The sequence below is a fragment of the Lynx rufus genome, unplaced genomic scaffold (genome assembly GCF_022079265.1).
Source record: "Lynx rufus isolate CCGP_SWC_20201006 ecotype Redwood Valley unplaced genomic scaffold, mLynRuf1.p SCAF_14, whole genome shotgun sequence".
In the NCBI taxonomy this organism is placed as follows: domain Eukaryota; kingdom Metazoa; phylum Chordata; class Mammalia; order Carnivora; family Felidae; genus Lynx; species Lynx rufus.
Genome location: NW_025814828.1, coordinates 26475033 through 26490294, shown reverse-complemented (window position 1 = coordinate 26490294; position 15262 = coordinate 26475033). Strand labels below are relative to the sequence as shown.

The 15262-nt window shown below is 44.7% G+C and overlaps 1 long non-coding RNA gene across 1 annotated transcript in view; it reads right to left on the bottom strand.

Moving 5' to 3' along the window:
- Positions 1-14907, bottom strand: part of LOC124509435 (uncharacterized) — a 29092-nt gene extending 14185 nt beyond the window's left edge. The window contains exons 1-3 of the long non-coding RNA XR_006961440.1: positions 14818-14907; positions 12784-12901; positions 7534-7702 (exon numbers count right to left, since the gene is read on the bottom strand). This is a non-coding gene — a long non-coding RNA (uncharacterized LOC124509435). The remainder of the gene's footprint in view (positions 1-7533; positions 7703-12783; positions 12902-14817) is intronic.
- Positions 14908-15262: the final 355 nt, after the last annotated feature.

The following is a 15262-nucleotide window of genomic DNA, read 5'->3' as shown; positions in this document are numbered from 1 at the left end:
CCAGATGTGGCCATGGGCCATTACAGTGTAGCTGAGGGCTGCTGAATTCATCCAACCCAGTCCTGGAAGCAGAAGAAAAGGAAGAATTTGGTGAGGCAGGCTAAACTCCTCTCCATCTGTACTGTCTTACCAGCTTTTGTGAAAAACAGGAACACACCTCGCTAGACTTCTGACTTTAACGATCAAGACACAACACCTCTATTCTGAACAAACATATCTTACCTTTCGCTGGGGGACTGAAGGCTTCTCCTATAACCAGTTTCATTCATTTATCCATTCAGTACATATTTATATACCTCCTATGTGTCTGGATCGACGCCTGCACTCAGGGTACAAGACGAAGTGCTCTCTGTCTGACGGGAGACAGATCGTATCTAGAGCCTTGCAAGTTAAATTAAGGGCTGTGGCTTTATATTAATATGAAATGAAAAGCCACTGAAGCAGAGAAGCGCCGTGATCTTACGTCTCAAAGTATCAGTCTGTTGACTCTGTTGACAGTGACTGCAACGGAGTGAAGGTAGAGGCAAGAACACCCATAGGGAGGCAATGGCAATGAACCAGGTGAGAGGCGATTGGGGCTCAGAGCATCGTGGTTATGGGGAGGTAATCAGAAGGAAGGGGATTGTGAATATATGTGGAAGGTAGAATCAACATAATTTCCTGATGGACTGAATACGGAGGGTAAAAAGGAAGAATATAGATGGCTCCAAAGATCTGGGGCTAAGTAACTCCCCAAAGGATGGAGTTGCCATCAACTGAGATGGAAACACCAGCAGTAGAGCGGGAGGAAACCAGGAGTTCCATTCGGAATGGTGACTTTGAAAGATCTGATGTCCAAATGGAGATGTCAAATAAGCAGCCACATGAGCATGCCTCGAGTTGAGGAGAGGGGTCTGGGCTGCAGGTAAATTTGGGGTCACTGGGACACGGACAGAACGTCAACTATTTCAAAATCAAATGAGTTCACCAAAGAAGCGGGCGTAGACAGAGGAAAGATAACGACTGAAAATGGAGCTCGGGAAAGGAGGACCTGGCAAAAGATACTGAGAAAAAACAACCAGGGCGGGAGGAGGAACCCCAAGGGCGCAGGGTTTCAGGAGCCACATGGAGGAAGTGCAATTAATGGATGAGGGGTATTCGGCTCTGTCTCATAATGCTCACAGGCCGGGTAACAGGAGACCTGAGAGGTGACCATTGCACTGGTTTAGAGAAAACTCTCAGCACTTAAAATGAAATTTTTAGGAGCACCGGGGTGGCTCAGCCAATTGAGTATCTGAGTCTTGATGTCAGCTCAGGTCAGGATCCCAAGGTCCTGGGATCGAGCCCCCCCATCAGGCTCCACACTCGGCGTTGAGCCTGCTTGAGATGCTCTCTGTCCCTCTGCCCCTCTCCCCGGCTCAGGCTCTCTCTCTCTAAAAAGAAAATAATCATAAAAAATAATAAATAAAATACAATGACATTTTTAACAGTTCTGTCTCGGGCTTTAAGATCAGTAAAGATGTTTGCAATGCTGACTCCCGAGGGAATATGTCTCCCCCATACAAGGTAACCTGGTTCTGTTTTTCAGGTTTTTAAAAATGCTAAACAATAAAAGTAAAAGCTTCCTTTAATTAGGAGGGGAGCTAAGGTACAGCTGAGGCACGAGCTGGGTTGCACATAGTAGTTGAATAAGGAGAATGGCCCACTTGTCCAGCTTCTGATACAAATTTGATCATATATCCTTCTAACAGTTCACCTTCTTCCTGTAGCCCATACCTCCTCACATTTGCACCACGTCTCTCTCAGCACCTCCCCAATGGTTTCCATCTGTCTCAGAACATCCAAGGCCTCCTTAATCCAAAGTTGAACTCGGATTATCACTGAATCCACGTCAAGTGGAGAGGGTGCTGGCTGAGAGTATGGATTCCCAAACTATGCTGCCTGAGTTCAAATCCCAGCTCTACGTGTGTACTAGTCAGTTACCACTGGGTTACGCTGCCTAACAAACAAATGTTGATTACAGCAACAAATACATATTTCTCCTTCATCCGACGTGTAAGTAGCCATAGGTAAGCTGCCTTGAGCATGATCCTGACTCTGGGTCATGATAGGCTCTGTACCATGTGCCTTCTTGACTGAAGGAGGGATCTTGATTTGAGAAATACATGTTCTAGCGGAAGACAGCGGAGACTAAACTATACTCTGCAAACATTCTTAAAGCTTCTGCTTGGATGTCACATCCACTCATATTTTTTTTTACTAAATAAAGGAAGTCACGTGGTATGGTTTCTACCAGCAATTCCTTCCTTTTCTGTATGCATATGCTGCTATGTCCATCAAAAAGTGGGGCCTGTTTCCCTTCCTCTTGAATCTGGACTGGCCTTGTGAACTCGCTTGGACCAACAGAATGTGGCAGGAAGGGTCACTTGAGGATTTTTTTTTTATTTTAGTATTATTTTTAATTCTATTTTTTTTTAAATTTACATCCAAATTAGTTAGCATATGGTGCAACAATGATTTCAGGAGTAGATCCCTTAATGCCCCTTACCCATTTAGCCCACCCCCCCCACACCCCCTCCAGGAACCCTCTGTTTGTTCTCCGTATTTATGAGTCTCTTATGTTTTGTCCCCCTTCCTATTTTTTATATTATTTTTGTTTCCCTTCCCTTATGTTCATCTGTTTTGTCTCTTAAAGTCCTCCTATGAGTGAAGTCATAGGATTTTTGTCTTTCTCTCACTAATTTCACTTAGCATAGTACCCTCCAGTTCCATCCACGTAGCTGCAAATGGCAAGATTTCATTCTTTTTCATTGCCGAGTAATACTCCATTGTGTATATATACCACATCTTCTTTACCCATTCATCCATCGATGGACATTTGGGCTCTTTCCATACTTTGGCTATTGTGGATAGTGCTGCTACAAACGTAGGGGTGCACGTGTCCCTTCGAAACAGCACACCTGTATCCCTTGGATAAATGCCTAGTAGTGTAACTGCTGGGTCGTAGGGTAGTTCTATTTTTAATTTTTCGAGGAACCTCCATACTGTTTTCCAGAGTGGCTGCACCAGCCTGCATGCCCATCACTTGAGGATTTTTTAAGCCCAGCTCTTAAGAAGGCTGGCAGCTTCAACTTCCTGTGCCCTAGGGCACAAGTTGGAAGAAAATCCAGACTGGACAACAGAGTGAATAGAATCCATGTGAAGGGGAGTCCTGAAGGATAAGAGACCATCCTGGCCTCAGCTAGATCCCAGCTGAGGTGGGTACATGAAGAGACCCTAAGTGAGACCAGCAGAGGAAACTCCAGCTAAGCGCCAGCAAAACCACAGAATCATGAGGACTAATCAGGTCGTGTCTTAAGCCACTAACTTCTGGGGTAGTCCGTGTTGCGAGAACAGGTGAGTGAAGGGCAGGGGTCAAGTCCCCAGTCAACAGAGCAAGAAGGAGGTGTGTGGAGAGGAAAGTGAATATGTCCGACGAAGAGTACAGTTTAGCGCAGCCCTTCAGGAGCGCTGTGAACTATTTCAATGCTCTGTGCGTCACCTGCTCCTCTGTAAATGGGAGTGATTTCTTTACTGCAACCCTCTCATTGTATTGCGAGTGTTAAAGGATAAGGGTTAAATAAATAAAGGCATGTGACACATTCAGACTTGGCACAAAAGTTAGATATGTTCTGTTCGACCCCTAGTAAGCCTCTGTTTCTTGCCTTTGTGGTCCCCATAAGGTGCCAGTGGGAACCTGGGACCCTCACCCTCGTCCAGATCTCTGCCAGCCACAGCCGGTTCTCAAGGAAACGCAATACCACTCGAGTTAGTTATTGAGCTCTAACCAAGTTTACATTCACGCACTCCGTTACTGTCCCTAAAGCCCCTTTTCTACGTAAGGGAAGCTGTCGGAGCTGGATCACATACACTGTGTCCGAGACAACCTCCCATCCACCCAGATGTAGGGCCTGGTACTGGACCCCAATCACCCATCAAGGGTTCGTCTCTGTGATGGTCCCTTTGGGGATTTCCATGTCCCTCCCACTGACAAACCTCCACGGGGACTATTTCAAACCATGGAAGAAATAAGACAGAAGTCACAGTCTCTTTTCTCCCAGAAGGTTCTTCGGTCCCTGAGGACATTTGCCCACCTCCTGCCCAGAACCAGCTCTGTGCCGTACTGAGTACTGGGAGATAGTGCCTTTACCAGGACCTAAAGGGATATCGGTAGTTACTTTTTGGTAGAGAAATTGCGCCTGTTTTTTTTTTTTTCCTTCTTATTTCAATCTCTTCCTTTCTCTTTCTCCCTCAGAAAATTCTGTGTAGCTTTCTATTGTTTTTTTTTTTTACTGTAGGAATGTATTATTTATAACTAGAAAACGATAAATCAAAGGAGAAAAGAATGTGAGCGCTTTTGAAAAAAAATCCCCCCAGTGGTGTCTCAATATTTGAACATGCAACTCTATTAAATTATGCAAACTTAAGGTTGCTTATCAAATTCCCTGTAATTCATGACATGTTAAATTGATGTTGGAGTCTTGACCTACTGAAATTGAATCAAGGCCTATACATACACACACATACACACACACACACACACACACACACACACACACACCAAATACTTCTTACAGTCTAAAGGGATGCTTATCAGCATCTCTGAATCTATCCTGATAGTCACTGTATTTTATGTGCAGAACAAATCTTCCCCTCTAATACTTAGGCCCAGGGCAGAACGGAGCCACCCATATCAACGCCTGGTTCTCTTGCTCTTTGAAGACTTAGCCTTAAATACGGCCAGCTGTTTTAAAAGGTAAGGTTTGTCTTATTCAAGTAATATATGACGGAGCCAACCGATCAAAAGATGTTACCATTGAAAAGAGAGTCTGTTACTCACAGATCCCCGGAAGAAGGGGCACGCCACACCGCGCAGGGTCGCACAGGCAGGAGGCAGAAAGAGTAAAGAGACAATGTGGGTAGAAGCCTTTACTGTGGTTTTCGCTGCAAGGACAGGATAAACAGGTTTAGGGTTGCCTGGTTTGGATAATCTCTGCAGCGTGGTCTGGGGCCGTCCTGAGTTGTCTGATTGGGCCCCGGGGTGATGAGGACCTGGGAATATCAGCCCGGAATGGAAGAGCCAGATGGAAGAGGCGGACGAGGTATGGGGTCTGGATTTGTTCGTTTGCATATGAAAGGCACACTCCAGGTCGAACTGTCTGTTTTCTCCAGGAATCAGCCAACCCTGGGAGGGACCATCCCTTTCGGGTCAGCTGTCCCCCACCCCCACCCCAGCCCCTGATTCCACAGCATCGAGAATAGAGACAAAAGAAAGAAAAAGAAGAGAGAAACTATCACTAATACATGAGCCTTGATTAGGAACCATCCTGATGCATCAGGCGAGTTTCTATGTCCCTGTTCCTCATTGAAAGGAAGGGGGCTAGAGGGGGCCACAGTCCAAATCTGTCCACCGAAAGCACAGGCTCACAAGGCTCTCAAGTCAGAGGGCCCCTTTCCATATAGTCCCGGTTTGGGTGTTGTTTTAAAGAAATTTGTTTCTCTTTCTGAATTAACAACTGATCTAGATGCACACAGTACTAATTAATACTTAAATATTTGTTAAATAATTTAACTAATGAATGAGTGCAGAAAAGAGGACATCTGGGGAAAAGAGTACATGAGTACAGGTGTCTAATTCTCTCTCCATTGTTTATGATCCTTGGAATTTTACCAACCAAATTTAAAATGGAAGAACACTGTTTGCTAAAATTAGTACTGATTCCCTTCCCTGGGCCAGGACTAATTTTTTTTTTTTTTTAACAGCTTTGCTGACAGATGACTTACATACTAGAAATTTCACTGATTTAAATGCACTAATTCAGTGGTTCTCAGTATATTCACAATTGTACACCATTCATCACGAGCATCCCAAGAGATTCTTAGAAGTATTTGCTAAAAGAACTGAGACTTTCTTCCAATTCAGAGGGAGGGGGTCCAACGTCAACCTAGCATGTTGTGAATTACAGGGAATTTGAAAAGCAACCTTAAGTTAACATAACTGGTGTTGCATGTTTAAATACTGAGACATCGTTGGGGACATTTTTTTTTTAAGCCTCACATTTTTTATCCTTCGATTGTTTTTTAGTTACAAACAATACATTCTTATAGTATGACATGAAAAGTTATACAAAATATTCTGAGGGAGGGAGAAGGAGAGAGGAGGGGGGGAAAAGCCAGGTGAAGTTTCTCTATCAAGGGGTCACTACCGTTAGCATTTTAGGTCCTGCCGAAAGCTCTGTCTCCCAGTACTCACTACGACACAGAGCTGGTTCTGGGCAGGAGGTGGGTAAATGTCCTCAGGGACCAAAGAATCTTCCGGGAGAAAAGAGACCGTGAGCTCTGTCTTACTTCTTTCAGGGCTTGAAATCCTCCCAATGGAATTCTGTCAGGACGAAGGACCGCATTTTAGGAAAATTAGAGGTGGAGGGAGGTGCATTCGAGGAAGATTAGTAAGAGAAATCTACAACTTTACGAGAAGTAAATGAGGGATGATTATATATGTATTTCCCATAAACGTTGAGGGAAAGCTTGGGGAATAGGTTAAAAAGAAAGGCAATGTACGAATTGAAATGCTCACATATTACCAGTGGGAATATAAAATGGTACAGCCACTACCGAAAAGTCTGGTGGTTCCTTGAAAAACTGAACACAGAACTGTCAAATGACCCAACAAAGCCACATCTAGGTATACACCTCCAAAGAACTAACAACAGGTGTCCAAACAAAAACTGGTACTTGAAGGTTCGGGCAACGCTATTCACACTAGCCAAAAGGTAGGACCAATCCACGTAAATGGGCATCTCCTACAAATAGAATAGTACAAGATGTGGTCTTTTATGATTGAGGGGTTTTTTTTTTTTTCATTTATTATAATATTTTCAAGGTCCACGTTGTAGCACGTGTCAGAGCTTCAGTGCTTTTCGTGACTGGATAATACTATGTGGTACGTATATACTACATTTCGTTTATCCAATCATCTCCTGATGGTCTTGGGTTGTTTATACCTCCTGACTAAACACATTTATACGAAATGTCCAGAATGGGCAGACCACGGAGAGACAAAGCTGATTAGTAACTGCCAGAGGCTGGAGAGTGAAGGGGCCAGGGGCAAGTCGGGGTGGGAAGTGACTTCCCGTGGGCACAAGGTTTGCTTCAGAGGCGAGGAAAATGTTCTGCAATTAGATTACGGTGCTTTCATGGGGAATATATATATCTATTTCTCTTACTAACCCTCCCTCTAATGCATCTTCTTTCCCCTCTATTTTCCCTAAAACACAGTCTTAAAGAATGAAAGGAGAGGGGAGAAAGAAAGGAATAAGGAAGCAGGGGAATACTGGAGCAGGAACCACAGCAATTCCCACCCTACACAGTTTGGGTTCCTCTGACGACAGAACTTGAGGTAGGGATGCAGGTCATTTGTTTGGGAGTGGATCCCAAAACGGAGGAGCGAAAGTTAAGGGAGAGTGCGCGAGGGAAGGAGAACTGGCCGCTGTCAAGGTGCTTTACGCAGCTTACAGTGACTCGATTCCCTGAAGGCCACCAAACGGCCCATAGAAGACCTTCCAGAATCGTCCACCTGACAAGCTGGAGTATTTATCCACGGGCTCTTGTACCCCAGGGCTTGATGGTGGCCCCAGGAAGTCCTTCAGTGGGCATTCAGCATGTCCCTGGTATCGCGGAAGGCCTGGGGCAGAAGGGAAGGAGAAGTAAGAGGTGTGTCGGTGGCACAATGGAGCCATGTGCGACATGCCCTCTCTCACTTACTACAGGATTCTTTTAAAATTACTTTTGCTGGGGCACCTGGGTGGCTCAGTCAGTTGGGGATCCGACTTCAGCTCAGGCCATGAGCTCACGGTTCATGAGTTCAAGCCCCGCCTCGGGCTCTGTGCTGACAGCTCAGAGCCTGGAGCCTGCTTCAGATTCTCTCTCTCTCTCTCTCTCTCTCTCTCTCTCTCTCTGCGCCCCTCTCCCACTCACTCTGTCTGTCTGTCTCTCTCAAAGATAAACAAACATTAAAATTGTTACTAAAAGATTGTTTTTGCTGGAATAGAATTTCTATGCAACACAGAGGACAGATCATAATAAGACACAATGGTGAATTGTGACAAATGTATATGCCTGTGAACACACCGCCTCATTTAAGATATGGAACCTTCCCATTATCCCCAAAAGTCCCTTGTGCCCCTTGTAGCCAGTCCCTGCCCATGACCTCCCCCAACCCAGTCCCCATCCCAGCCAACAACTGTTCCGATTTCTGTCACCACGGATTAGGTTCAAATGTTCGAGAACTGCACATAAATTGAATCATATATACTAGGTACTCTTGATTCTGGTTTCTTTTGCTCAAAGACACATTCTTTTTTTTTTTTTAATTTCAGGAGAACTTAGTGATTTGTCATTTACATATGATACCCAGTGCTCATGCCAACAAGTGGCCTCCTTAATGCCTATCACCCATTTAGCCCATCACCCCACCGCCCTCCCTTCCAGCAACCCTCAGTTTGTTTTCTGTATTTAAGAGTCTGTTATGGTTGCCTCCCTCTCTGTTTTTATCTTATTTTTCCTCCCCCTGTGTGCCTGTTTTGTTTCTTAAATTCCACGTGTGAGTGAGATCATGACATTTGTCTTTGTCTGACTGACTTATTTCGCTTAGCATAATACGCTCTAGTTCCCTCCACGTTGTTGCAAATGGCAAGATTTCATTCTTTTTGATGGCTGAGTAATATTCCATTGTATATACACCACATCTTCTTTATCCTCAGTTGATGGACATCTGGCTGTTTCCATAATTTGGCTATCGTTGATAGTGCTGCTATAAACACTGGGGTGCATGTGCCCCTTCAAGTCAGCATGTTTTGCATCTTTTGGATAAACATCTAGTAGTGCAATTGCTGGGTCATAGGATAGCTCTATTTTTAATTTTTTGAGGAACCTCCATACTGTTTTCCAAAGTGGCTGCACTAGTTTGCATTCCCACCAGCAATGGGGTCCCCTCTTTCCGCATCCTCACCAACATCCGTTGTTTCCTGAGTTGTTCATTTTAGCCATTCTGACCGGCGGGGGGTGGTATCTCATTGTGGTTTTGATTTGTATTTCCCTGATGATGCATGGTGTTGAGCATCTTCTCATGTGTCAGTTGGCCATCTGGATGTTTTCTTTGGAAAAGTGTCTGTTCATGTCTTTTGCCGATTTACTCACTGGATTATTTGTTTTTTGGGTGTTGAGTTTGATAAGTTCTTCATAGATTTTGGATACCAACCCTTTATCTGATATGCCATTTGCAAAAATCTTCTCCCATTCTGTTGTTTAGTTTTGTTGTCAACAAAACACTCTTGAGAATCACTCCTAATGTTGCCTGATCAGGAGCTTATTCCTTTTCACTGCTGATAATGTCAAATGATACACCACAGATACACCACAATCTGTTTATTCATTATCCCACTGATGGAAATTTGGATCATCGCCAGGTTTTGGCTAAGATGAGGAAGACTTATGAACATTCTTATATAATCTTTTGTGGCAATTTTTATACATTTCTTAGGTTTTTAAAAATTCCTTTTGAATACAGGGAGTTGTCTTGTTATGTAGTTACTCTCGTTGCTTCCTAAATTTCAGTGGAAGACAGAGAAGGGGCCAGGAAGAGGCAAAGGAAAAAGTCAGGCTCTGCTGTGTTTCCCAGAAGGGCCATCACATCCCATGGCCAATCGGACATTTGTTATAAGGAATGTATTTAATATATGCATTTAATCCTGTTGTATGAGAAGTAGTCAGAATACTTCTTTAAAAGTATGCCCTTACTATCAAAAAATATGAGCAACAGATATCCCTGAGTCCCGCTATACCTTTAACATACACTCAAGATATCCAGGGTTTGAGGTTCCTATTTTCTTCACTTCTGTAAAATTTGAATTTCCTATGAGTATGCCTTATTTTATAATCAGAAAAACAATAAAGGTTCTTGAAGTCTGTTCGATGTGGGTGAATCTCTAAGAACATGCCTCCTCTCCCTCAAAATCACCATTATGATGGAATTTAATGATATCCAACACTATATATATGTATATATATATATATACATATATATAGTATGTATTGTGTGTGTGTGTGTATATATATATATATATATTCATAAATAAAGAGAAAATATTACACATTTGACAGAAAAAAGTCTTGAACAGCCTGGAGCTGAGAAGTTATCAAATTATGGCCCCATTACCCTCTCCCACAAGAAATGACTAAAATATACCAAATAAGATCAGCATAATAAAGAAAGTACAAACAGTAAAGATTTTTAAGTGTAAGAATCAAAATACTGTTTTACTCAACAGATGAAGTCAGAGAATCGAAAAGTACAGACCATTAAAGATCCGAGTGATTTCTCAGCAGACATTTTGTTCTTGGGTGTTCTCTTAACCCCGGCCCTGCCTTCTAGGTGGTCCGTAGGGTCTTGCCAGGAATCCCCTCCAGGCCCGGGCTCTCCTTACACTGCCCGAAGACTCTGTTCCTCCCCCTCAAGTCCCCACTGTTTCACCTCCTAGCCTTGTCACCTCCATTAAAACCCTCTTTCCTGTGCCACACGCACTGAGTTCTCCCAACTGCCAAGTTTATGAGTTATTAACCCCCCTGGGAGACAGACAAAGACCCTTCTTCTCTCTGCAGGAAGCGCATACATTTCAGCAGTAGCCTTCCAGCAGCATCTCCCCTGCCTCCGTGGTCTAACCTAAAATGCTAGCGTGGGCGGTGGGGGTCCCACGCCCTCTAGGAAGAGGGTGCTGATGGCAGCGCTATTTAAGGGCCAGGCAGAGCTTCCAGTGACAGCATGCAGACGACCACCTCCTCTGCTCATGGCATGTCCTGCCTCTACTATTCACCCTCAAGGATGGAGCTCCTACGGCAGATAATCAGGAAGAGCCATTTTTTAGCTGCTGCTGGCGCACAGCTGAGAGTTGACTCGGTTCTCGCTATGGAGCCGGGATGTGTCATGCTTGGAAAAGCTATTGGCGCAGGGGGTGATCTCATTAAAATCATAAAATAAACTAAAGCAATCAACACTGCATCCTTGGAAAGCTGGAAGAAGGCAGGAGCTCAGAAATTGCTGGTAGGCAAAAAGATCCTTTTTCACAAGGCTGGGGGGGGGGGTGGAGATTCCAGCTCCAATTCTTGTACTTAGGTGTCTGAATGCATGCGTACCCGTCTAAGCACATACCTTGCTTTTTTGGCACTCACGCATACAAGATAATCGGCCTTGATACGTTAAAAAGTCAGCATCACCCAGCAATTTCCATCTTTGGTATATACCCAAGAGAAAAACGTAATGTATTTTCATGAAGAGACACGGATAGGAAGTTTCATAACAGTGCTAGTCATAATAGCCTCACACTGGAAACCACAAAACAATCAGCAATAGGAGAATGGATAAATAATGCAGCGACGAGAATGAACGATCTTCAACTTTGCACAGAATACGGCTGGAGCGTCATACAGGCCTCATGCTTAGTGACGGAAGCCAGGCGCAAGGGAGCACAGTACAGGAGGACATTCACGTACAGCATACACAGGCCGGTTTAGTATGATTTTAGGACTCAAGACGGTGGTTACCCATGGAGGCACGTGGTGACCATGCAGGAGGCACAAGGGAGCTCATGTTCTGTTTTGTTTTGTTTTGATCTGGGTGCTGGTTTCGTGGGAGCAACCTGCTTTGAAATCTCACTGATGTGCACCTTTGTACGTATATTATAATGTAATAAAAATTCATTTGACAAGCATAAGGCTTCAGTTAGGCACGATGAACACGCTCTACAGATCTGCTATGCAACACTGTACCAACAGTCCACAATAACGTATCCCGCTTAAAAATCGTAACATATACGTACGTATAAAACGTACGTATACGTTTTATATGTGTACGTATACGTACGTTTTATAACATAATAAAAATTCATTTGACAAGCATAAGGCTTCAGTTAGGCAAGATGAACACGCTCTACAGATCTGCTATGCAACACTGTACCAACAGTCCACAATAACGTATCCCGCGCTTAAAAATCTGTTAGGAGGGGAGGTCGCGTGTTAAGCGCACCTGCCGGAGTAAAAAGTTTTTAAATGTGGTTTGGTCATTAGACAAAATTCTCAGCATCAGACTGTGACAGATGCCCAGTGACTGTAAATTGCAGGGAAGGAAACCTAGAGTAGCAGCCAATGGTCGAGTGGTATAAGGTATGTTCTGTGGCTCGTATCTATTCAGGAAAGAACTTGCAAAAGTAGAGGAAAGGAAGTGTGTCAAGTTTTACTAGGGCCCTTCTTGGAAAAACCACAATATACCAATACCAATACCAAAAATGTCTCCCATCAACAGACTTAACCAGCAAAAAAGAAGGTCACGCGTCACTGCGGGACGCAACCGACCCGTGGAATTTCTTCCCTCCACTGACAGCCGCAAACAGTATCAGTATGTTCTTATTCGAAGAAGCAATGAGAATCTAAAAGCAATTGCTTTCCCTTGTTTTTCATGTTGATAACTGGCTCCAGATCCTCAGACTGGAACAGCACAACGTGTCTGAGGTCTGTGGGTAGGATCCTTGAGCCCAAAAGGAACGGCCCGGAGCAAAGACAAAGGATGGTGAGGGTGGTTGCTGGAAAGCGGTCTGGCGCTGCCTCCAAGTGAGAACGCTGGACGGAGGCTTGAAGGCAAGCAGACGCCGGCAACGGACTGGGGGAGCGAGATAGGGACTTTGGGGAAAGAGGACTAGGAAGCCAGCAACTTACCAAATTCTCCTGTTAGGCAGGCCCTGGCACCGACTCCCTGTGGGGGCCACGTCCGTTGCTCGACACCCAGTCAGCCAACATGCCGGTCCAGACACGTACAGGTGAAAGTCCTCAAACGCTAGGGCCAGAGGAGACGGGCAGGCATTCAGAGAACCATACACGAAGAAGACAATTGAGCATCATCTCATACCCGCACAGCAGAAAACTCTCTGATGCGGGGCGCCTGGATGCCTCGGTCGGTTAAGCGTCCGGCTCGTGATTTGGGCTCAGGTCGTGATCTCACAGTTCGTGGGTTCAAGCCTGCCTGAGATTCTCTGTCTCTCCCTCGCTCTCTGCCCCTCCACCACTTGTGCTGCCTCTCTCTCAAAATAAATAACTTTGTAAAAAAGAATCCTAAAAAAAAAAACTCTGATGAAACTGTGACAAGGATAATGAGGCTCCGTTGAGTTAGTTTTTCCTCCCAAGAACAAAGAATTCCTTTGGGATAAGCTGGGTACCTTTGTAATCCACCGATCTCCTTACTCCCAAGGTCCCTTTCCCCCACAGCATTGTCTCTCATGCTTTCAGGCTCCACAGATGCCCTGGAGATCTTGGCAAAATGCAGATTCTGATTTGTGGCTCTGGACCGGGGCCTAAGATTCTGCATTTCTAGCAAATTCCCAAGTGACCAAGGGATGCTGATGCTACGGGTCCGAAGATCACAAGTTGAGCAGCAAGATCCCAAAACAGGGATTTTTTTTTTTTTTTTAATGATCATAGAAGCCTGACAGAAGGCTCTTACCAATATTTTCCAATTGTATTTGAATATACACTAATAGTCTCTGGAAGATACAAAGACACTATCGACAGTGACGGTGGGGCGTGGACACTGGCTGACGGAGAACAGAGGTGGGAGAAATACCGTTGCCTATATACGATCTGTACTTTGTGATTCATGCGCCACGTGAAGATATAGCCACCCCAGAAATTAAATAAATACATTTACAGCAGGGAGGGGGAAAAAAAACACACCAAGGATTCATTTACTACATCTGGTTTGTTCCTGGGGAGTAAAGCGGGCACCCGTATCATCCGTCTCAATGTTTTGATTCATTCCGTAACGTGGTAAAAGCAAAGCCTGCGCCATTGTGTGGAGAAAGAATTAGCATCCAGGAAGCACTAGGCTTGATCACAAGGGTCCCTCGTCTTGTCCTGCGGGCACTGAGAGTGAGTGCTGTCACCAAGATGTGGGGCGGTTTCAGTGACCAATAACTAAATGGCAGGCTGCATATTTCAACGCAAGCACATATCTAAGATATAATTCATTGGTAAGATAAAGAAGCCCGTTAAGGTCGCAGCTCCATCCAAGTCACGGATTTTCCGGCGTTAAGCGTCACCAAAGCCAAGCTGTTAGGATCAGGCACAGGACTGACACGCACACGGCACTGAAGCCTGAGTGGGAAACTGAACACTCGGTTGGAGGGGGGCGTATGTCCTTTAATCAAACCACTGATTTCCAAATACATTTTGGACAGCGATTTCTTCAACTTATGACGTACTCGTAAGCAGAGAACTTGACTAAAAAGAGTGTTAAGGGGGCCGGATATTTACTGGTAAGCTTTTTAATGAAGGACGCTTTGCAAAGAGAAGTGCACAAATCAGAAGTATGTACGGATTGGTGGAATTGGTAAAGGAATCAAGAAACAGAACATGTTCAGAACAGCAGAAAGCACTCGTTGTGTTTCCTTCCAGTCCTTAACCCCCACCCCAAGGTAGCCTCTATTTTGACTTCTAATAGCACAGTAGTCATGTCTGGTTTTGAATGGGACAGAACGGAATCACACCATTTTACTTGTAAGATTTCAATTAGCACCCTCGCGATCCCCTGTTCTAATCACCAAGTGGTACGTCTTTGTCTCTACGCTCAGAAAGGGGTGGCCGTGCGTATCGGGCTGATTAACTCAGCGATCAGAGTACATCCATAAACCACTGTGTGCTATTTTTTTTTTTCCAAAGGACTGCATGAGGGAACGTCATGCCCCCGAATTACAATACCTCTCTATAAAAGGACACATCCCAGGACAGCATCTTTATCTCCATTCTCTTTCCAAGTCATCAATTTTAAATTACCAACTGACCCAGAGGCACTGCAGCTTCCAGGTCCGCAATCTCTTCTGAGTCAGGAAGGAGAGCGGAGAGGATAAATCTTCCGCCTGTCAACAAACCCTGAAACAACAATACCCCTGTTAGCCTCGTTAGGAAGAAATTCCATCCTCTGATACTCTGGGGAGGAGAGAGGCTGCAGCTGCGGAAATTCGATTATCTCCTCCGCCGGTGCAAGATGGGGCAAGACCAGGGGTGACTTCGTTTCGGATTTAGTGGGTGACTAAGTGGGGTGCTTGAGGGAGGACTTTGGGGTGCGGGCGCTCTGGGCAGGGAAGATATATAAAGTGGCACAAAGAAGAATTCAGAAGAAAACGCTATACACGTACTTGATCAA